The sequence below is a fragment of the Prenolepis imparis genome, unplaced genomic scaffold (assembly GCF_030444845.1).
Source record: "Prenolepis imparis isolate NDT839.2.m4 unplaced genomic scaffold, iyPreImpa1.0 SCAF_18, whole genome shotgun sequence".
NCBI classification, from domain to species: Eukaryota; Metazoa; Arthropoda; class Insecta; order Hymenoptera; family Formicidae; genus Prenolepis; species Prenolepis imparis.
Window position 1 is genome coordinate 718,751 of NW_028141176.1, and position 6,566 is coordinate 725,316.

The window sequence follows — 6,566 nt, forward strand, 5'->3', positions numbered from 1 at the left end:
AAGCAGTGGTATCAACGCAGAGTACTGCAGAGAAAAGTATAGAATCGAAGGGTCTGAATAGCTCAGTTGGTGAGAGCAGTCGCCCGGCAAGCGAAAGGTCTCGGGTTCGATTCCCGATTCAGCGACTTTCGGATCTATATTTTTCTCGCCTATAATTTTATAGGGGGGTTAGAGGGGAGTCGGGAAATAAATCTCGAATTGAGATTATTCCCAAATAAAGTCTTATAATATAAGAATTAGTCTTAGTCAGTGTTGGTCAATAAAATCTTAAACCTTGTTTAAAAATTCGACTGGCAAATCACATCTTACATATTGTTATTTACACACCTGGACCTAATAATGGTGTTGATTGAAATTGTTTATCAAGGCAGAGAAAAGTATAGAATCGAAGGGTCTGAATAGCTCAGTTGGTGAGAGCAGTCGCCCGGCAAGCGAAAGGTCTCGGGTTCGATTCCCGATTCAGCGACTTTCGGATCTATATTTTTCTCGCCTATAATTTTATAGGGGGGTTAGAGGGGAGTCGGGAAATAAATCTCGAATTGAGATTATTCCCAAATAAAGTCTTATAATATAAGAATTAGTCTTAGTCAGTGTTGGTCAATAAAATCTTAAACCTTGTTTAAAAATTCGACTGGCAAATCACATCTTACATATTTTTATTATTTTATCATCAGTCTGGTAACCGTTTCTTGTAAGCGTTATTGCTTCGTTAATAAAAGCTCTTAAATAATTATTCACATTTTCGGGCTTGCCTCTGCCGTAATAAATTCCAATCACTTTAACTTCACGTAATTCTGTATCAGTACATAATATTGGCCACATTCCTTTTTCAGTTGAATTTCCTATAGGTGCACCATCAATATTTATATATAACTTGACATCGGTAATTTTCGGGTTCATTTTCTGTCGTTTCTTTATTATTTCTTCGATAGCTTTTGTCAATCCTATATGACAATATTGCCCATGTCCCATATTTTCTATGTGCGTGGTTCTTGGTGTTCCCAAAAGTGTGCGAGGATCTTTAGGCAAATCTATTTTCACATGTTCATTTAAAATAGTTAATAACGACTTCAAGCAATTATGAGGTACTTTAAACTCTTTAGCCCAGTTTGTTATTTTTAATTGGAATTGTTTATCACGGTATTTTTCTGGATTTTCCATATCCTCATCATTTGTATTAGTATCAATACTGAATGCATCTATTTCAGAATCTACTTCACTATCACTATATTGATACTGTGTATTGTAATCCATTGTTATATTTTCATTAAAATCATCGTTGTGTATTTCTTGGACATTTGATAGTTTTCGATTATCACTAGTTAAATTATGAACCGTTTCTTCAGGAGTTTCATCTTCTGATTTATTTATAGCCGAGCTTTGCTTTGACTTTATATTTTCTAGTTCTTGAAGAGTTCGTTTTTTTGCACAACGAAATAGATATGATTTACTTATATCTTCTTCAGGTCTTCGACGTCGTGGCATTGTAGTAAAATTTAAATCTTTAAATTTAATTATCAAAAGTGTATCAATAAAAATTAAATATTTGTGTATACCATATGAAAACACTTTTTTTTATTTAAATAAACTGAAAATACACTGAAAAACTAATCAAAATTATATTATGCAGTAATTGAAGAAAATAAACAATAAAGAATAAAAACAGATTTTTTACTTTTTTTGAATGCTTCTTTTTTCAATAAGCAAATTAGTTAAAAAATATTTTTATTTCAAATATATAAGTATTGAAGAACTTTTATTTTGTCCAAATATTTTATCAAACGTGTTGAACAATTCACAATCTTGATTTCATAGTTAAATATGTTAACGGCTGTTATAGCCCGAACTATAACCAGTAGTTATTAGAAATTAGAATTTACTGAATATCTTTATAGAATACTGTAAAACATTTTTGCTTATAAAAGAGCGCTCTCGACAAACGCTCGTCGCGTGAAAACGCTAACGCAGCGAGACACGCGCGAAGCACCGGAAATCGCGAGCTGCAAGCGAAGGCCAGAGACTTCGACCTGCTTCGCTTGCATTTATGCATTTAGACCAAAAACGCGTGAATATTATTAACCAATCGGGGACTTGTTTCCAAGGGCCTCGCCCGTTGAAAATCAAAGAACAAAAGAAGATATAAGACGGAGAGCCCGCCCGCGAAGGCAGTCTCGAATACAATTTCTAAACATCAAGACGTGGTCGCTAATAAGAATCCGGAACATCAGGACGAGACTCACTAATAAAAAATCTGAATCATTAAGAGAATTACTAATAAACGCTCGTTAGCCAAACATCGAATGTTACGCGACTATATATATATATATATATATATATATATATATATTTAAAGAAAGGTCGAGAAATAAAGTGAAACCAAATTTAATCAGAAATAAGAGTCGATTTAATCAAAAGAAGAGAATAATCCTCCTATCTTCCTACGACGTCCCGGTCGACCCGAGGATCCCCATCCTTAATTCGGCGCAACCCCAGTGCCTTGTTCGAGGCACACAACAAAATTGGTGGCAGCGGTGGGATTGCGCCGACGGACCGCCAGGACCAGCAGGAACCTGAAGACCTGAAAACAATACAAAAGTATTAGAAAAATCAGGCACGTCGAAATAATCGACGGACAACACAGAAAGCAGCATACAATAAATTAAGACCCGCAATACACACATACACAACATGTGGAAGCAGGCACGTCAGTTAGAAAAACAGCTGACGGAAATAAGCAGAAGTCACAGTGGAGTGAAAGTGAAGGACGGACAACGCAAGCAGTACGAAGAGCGATAAGCAAGCAGCTGAGAATCGAGTAGGATCGCCAACGTCCCAAGGACAACGCCGACCTGCGACAATCTCACGGACAACGCGTCATCACGGAGCGACGACCTGCCGTGTCAAGCACGAGCACCGAGCCGCCAGCCGTTATCAGCCCACGAGCGATCGAGTTGCAGTAGCAGCAGCCAAGCCGTACCGAGCGATAAAGAGCGTAACGATGCGAACCGTAATACTGTAAGTCCGATCCTTATAATATTTCTGCGTGAATGTCGGAAGGGAACAAGACATCCCCGAAACCGATAACGAACAAATCTTGGCTACATAGCGACTCAGCCAAACGAGCGATTCAAGCGTTACCCTTAACTGTAGAAAGACTCGAGCGAGTTCGGAGAAAATTAGAGAACGAATATTCAAGCGAAAGCGAAGACGAATTACCCGCGAACGTCATTGTTAAACGCGAGTTCCCCTTCGATAGTTTTGACGAAAGTATACTAAAGACGCGAACAGACGGTAATAACGAAAATATAAAAGAAATTAAAATACGCGCAAGCAAAACCCCTAGCAACGCGTCACAGAAAAGCGGATGGTCAACTACGTACGATAGTAGCGATTTTGACTCTAACGAAGATAACATGTCGGTAATGCACACTCCACCAAATGGTGCAGCGGACGTATCCGTGGGTGCTGTGGACCGCGAAATTGGTCGCCTACGCGAAACTATAGAGCGCGGAAACGTACATCGCGTAGAAGTCGACGTACACAGGACACCCGCCGAACATAGGACACCCGTCGAAAACAACGCGAACGAGGAAAATCCTTTGATGCGCGACGTATTACAAGGCCTACGAGATTTACAAATCGAAATGCGAACAGAAATAAATAAAATGTACGATTGGAGGTCACGCGGAGAGAGATCAGACGAGAGTCGTCAAAGCTCCCGCGAACGCGCACGCAAACGGGATGCAAATAGGCACCGCGATAATCGACATCTCCGTGAACACACCCGTAATCAAGATGCGGAAGAGAGATGCGACAGTCGGCAAGATCTACGCGAACTCACTCCCGAGCGAGACAGAAATAATCAACGTGATCACCGCGACTACCCTCGAAATCGAGACGCAGGAGATCGACGGAATCTACGCGAACACACACGCGAACAGGGAGCGGATAGGCGCTTAGACAATAGGCAGATTAGATCCCGCGAACGCGCTTATGATCGAGATTCGGACGAAGAGCACGAGCCTCGTATGGCTTACGGACGAACCGAGCGTGACATCCGAAATCGGCGGAATGCCTCACAACGGTACATGTCACTAAAGGAGGCGCGAATAATGATATCGGAGTTCGACGGCACAACGCGAACCCGATTACAAGAATTTTTAAACTCCTGTACGTACGCAATTAAAAATATTCACCCCGATGACGAGGAAGCGTTAATTCAAGGAATATTATTTACTAAATTACGGGGAAAAGCCATGCAAGATTTCGAGACACGAGACATCCAAACGTTCGAAGAATTGAAAGACCAACTAGAAAATTCTTATCAAAGTAAGCAGAGTACAACACTCCTAACTTCCTACGAAGTCCTGCACGACCCGAGGATCCTCATCCTTAATTCGGCGCAACCCCAGTGCCTTGTTCGAGGCACACAATACGGCCTTAAAAAATGTCTATTAAAATAAACAACATAAAATAATCTTTTTATGTTTTTAAGCATAAAAAATATTGTATTAAAACTATTTATTTTTCATACTTAAAGTTTATAAAAGCAAAATTAAGAGGCCTATTCTGTAACCTTTAATGATGTCGTTATATATCATTGCGTAGCCATCACATGATATAAAAAACCTGCGCAGTCATGCATAACAACATCATTAAAAGTTACAGAATAAATCCTTAAGAGTAAGAAAAAAAATTACAAATTCAGAAGGAGGCTATATGGATCCACGCGTAGGCTGTAGGTACGCAAATACTAAAAACAAACTTGTTGGAATAACAACTTTATTAAATCTAAACGTTTCGGTCCTTTCATTGGACCTTCTTCAGTAAATTTAATACAATAAATTATAATGTGGAATCTACAAGCAGTGGTATCAACGCAGAGTACTCGTGAGCTCCCCGATCGATACCCCACTAAATAGACAAAGTGAAATAATATGTCATGAGGTACTCAAAAGTGGACTCTAATGAAGAGTATAGTGAGGAATTTCCGACAGGGGGCTCACTCTTACTCACACACTCATCCATCGCACGTTCACACGACCGTACGCGGACGCGTCCGACGCACGAGTGAAGAAGATATTCCGAGAGCCTATGGGCTCCCTAAGATTCACAAGTCGGGCTGCCCCCTGCGAATCATCGTCTCCTCACTGAACACGCCGCTGCACCGTCTTGCGACGTTCCTCCACAAAATCATATACAAGTCGGTCCCGGCGGCGGACAGTCATGTGGAGAATAGCTTTCGACTGGTCAACAAACTCGATGGAACTTACATTGGTGACAATTGTGAACTTATTTCACTGGATGTGGTCTCTCTATTCACTAACATCCCATTGGATTTGGCAGTTGACGGCATAGCCGCGAGGTGTAATTTCATAGAGAATAACTGTACGATACCGCGCGTGGAATTTTTGGGGGCAATTTGGCTTGTTCTTTACTCAACTTTTTTCACCTTTGATGGCATAATCTATCAACAAACCTTCGGAGCGCCCATGGGCTCTCCGCTGTCTCCCATAGTAGCCGATTTAACCATGCGCGATTTGGAGAGCAGGGTGATAGGAGACCTTCCTTTCGATCTACGTACGCTATGTTGATGATATCGCGTTGGCTGTCCCTCCCGGGACGAGCCAGGAGATACTAAGACAGTTTAACGCGTGTCATAATAGATTACAGTTTACTTTGGAAAGGGGGGGGGGCAATAGACTCGATTTTTTGGATGTTACATTCATTCTAAACCGGGGATATGTTGAATTCAACTGGTACCATAAACCAACATTTTCGGGAAGATATCTGAATTATTATTCCTGTCACCCTCTCTGCCACAAGAAAGGCACAATATTTGGCCTAATAGACAGGGCTTTCTGGTTATCACACCCAAGATATCACCAAAAGAACCTCGAATTGGTCATTGGGGTGTTACGTGATAATGGGTATCCATTGCAACTGATTTTTGAAACATTTCACGAAAGGCTTAGGACTTTGTTTGCCAGAAATAAAAATAATAATTCAGATGACGCTAACAGAACACCTGATACTAATTCGGCCCGCGTTGCATATTTTAATGTCCCATACATACCCAAATTTTCCGAGCGGTTTAGCCATGTGGTCCGTGATCTAGATGTAAAAATGTCCTACACAGGTTTGAATAAGTTACGCTCGTTTATCCGCGTGCATAAAGACACACTGCAGAAAGACTGGCATAATAACGTTGTATACAAAATTTCATGTCAAAATTGTAATGCCTCTTATGTCGGTCAGACCAGCAGACAGTTGAGAACACGCATTAGGGAGCACAGAAATCACATAAAAAGAAACACCGCGCAAAAATCCGTGATCACGGACCACAGGCTGAATGACCACGAATTTGATTAGGATAACGTTGAGATCTTGGATGAGGAACCGTTTCTAAGAAAGAGACTTGTATCAGAGATGCTGTTTATCAGGCGCCAGATAAATGGCCTAAACCGACAAGAAGACACAGAGTGTCTAAGTCAAGCATATATATCTGTTGTGACAAATATGTCACAAATTTCCTGAAAGACGGTCTTCGTTAGTTGTTATCGAAT

General features: G+C 40.6%; 2 non-coding genes across 2 annotated transcripts; both read left to right on the top strand.

Annotated features, from left to right (window-relative positions):
• Positions 1 to 51: 51 nt before the first annotated feature.
• On the top strand, positions 52 to 127 carry Trnaa-ggc (transfer RNA alanine (anticodon GGC)). Its single transcript has one exon. It is a non-coding gene; the product is annotated as a tRNA-Ala (tRNA).
• Positions 128 to 392: 265 nt separating this feature from the next.
• On the top strand, positions 393 to 468 carry Trnaa-ggc (transfer RNA alanine (anticodon GGC)). Its single transcript has one exon. It is a non-coding gene; the product is annotated as a tRNA-Ala (tRNA).
• The last annotated feature ends 6,098 nt before the right edge of the window (positions 469 to 6,566 follow it).